At 42.3% G+C, this 1,672-nt stretch overlaps 1 protein-coding gene across 1 annotated transcript in view; it reads left to right on the forward strand.

The window, feature by feature from the left end:
• Positions 1-1,672, forward strand: part of LOC116703437 (carnitine O-palmitoyltransferase 1, liver isoform) — a 14,972-nt gene that overhangs the window by 12,185 nt on the left and 1,115 nt on the right. The gene's annotated exons all lie outside the window — the stretch shown is intronic.

Consider the following 1,672-nt stretch of genomic DNA (forward strand, 5'->3'; position numbering starts at 1 on the left):
TAATACAAACAGGTATGCACTGCTGTGCTACTGTAGGTATATTTTTACAATGCAACTTAAGCCCTTCAGTCCCTATAGAATTAGAAAGGCAATAACTGTTAAGTTTAAAACAAAACATGAAGCCTTACATTAAAATAAAATGTTTAAATTAAATAAAATGCAAAATGTACTCTTTAAGTAAACAAAATGTGCTACGGTTTGCTGCCAACCTTGGTACTAACAAAAGATCAAAAACATTTGGACAATGTAGGAATGTCAGCATTCTTGCTCAGAAAGAGGAGCTGATCGTGCTCTGAGCTCAGAGTGCTCGTTTGTTCTGTGACAATGTCTCCAGCTGTCGAGAAAACTCTTTCGGCTGAGACACTAGTACCTGGGATACAAAGGTCTCTTTTTGCCAGCTTGGCCAGGAAAGGATAGACTCGCTCATGTGATTTCCACCACCTTAGTGGATCTTCTGTGAGTGACAGTGATTTGACCTCTGGGTAGCTTTTCACTTCCTCCTCAGCAATGGCAGTTAAGGATTTTGTTGGGGCTCCAACATCACCATAAGTCTGACCAAGTAAGTCTGTTAGCCCACTTCAGTAAAGCCAGGTTCCTCCTGTTGCTCCTGGACTTTTGGCTCAGAGATGGTCTGCTGTCTAATTTCTTCGTGTAGAATACACACACACACAGAAGGAGCGAATAAATATGTACTGTATCTTTAATTAAGTATGCAGAAAATGTTTCTCTTTGGTAATTTATAGTTAATTGTATTTATATTTTTTTAATCTTTACTAATATTACTAACATATTAGTAGAGAGTGACATGTGGGTTGAAAAGTATTCTGCTTCCTATTTAAAGGTTTGATTACCTGAAGGATTACTGCCTCGGCAACCACTCTGGCAAAGGTTTTCTGTCTCTCTTCTGGAGACAGGAATGGCAGGGTTTTAAACCAAGATTTTTACAAACTTGACTGATGCTTTGTTTGGCGCTCCTGATCAGCGCTGTGTCACCAATGTATGCCTGTGTGTCATGCAAAAACTGTGCGAGCAGCGGTGCTACGAGTGAGAGAGAAGGATTCTTTTCCTCAGACATCATAGTGGTCGCCACTTGCATCGACTTTAATGCCCGCACAATTTCTTCAGCGTTCCCAAAATCAGACTCATTCAATGTGAAGACATCTGTGCTACTATTTCTTTCATGAGACAACCGCGCTGCACAAACGGCAGGCTGCTGTTCAAGAAACCGCAGAAGCATTTCATAAGCACTGTTCCATCTCGTGCTGACATCCGTCTTCAGTTTATGGGTCGGGAGCTGTAACATTATCAGTTTTTTCTCCAATGCGTGGTGTGCCACCGTGCTTCTGTTGAAAAAGCTGGTTATTTGCCGTACTCTCCCCATGAGCCTGGCCACTGTTGTTAGATTTAACGCCCGCTGCGACGCCAAATTCAGCATGTGCACAAAACGTGGTGGTGTACCGCTAACTAACGGCAACAACCATATTAGAAGCGTTGTCGGTGACTACCACCAGGTTTTTGACTGCAATCCCCCATTCTCGTGCTGTATTTTGCAGATGGTGAGCAATGTTGCAAAATGCAACACGTTCTGCTGTTTTTAAACTTTCCTGAACTTTAAGCTTAATTTCTCTGTAGAGCGTATCCGTGAAAAAGCGGCGCGACGGAGTTACGTACC

Source organism: Etheostoma spectabile, chromosome 15, assembly GCF_008692095.1.
Source record: "Etheostoma spectabile isolate EspeVRDwgs_2016 chromosome 15, UIUC_Espe_1.0, whole genome shotgun sequence".
NCBI lineage: Eukaryota > Metazoa > Chordata > Actinopteri > Perciformes > Percidae > Etheostoma > Etheostoma spectabile.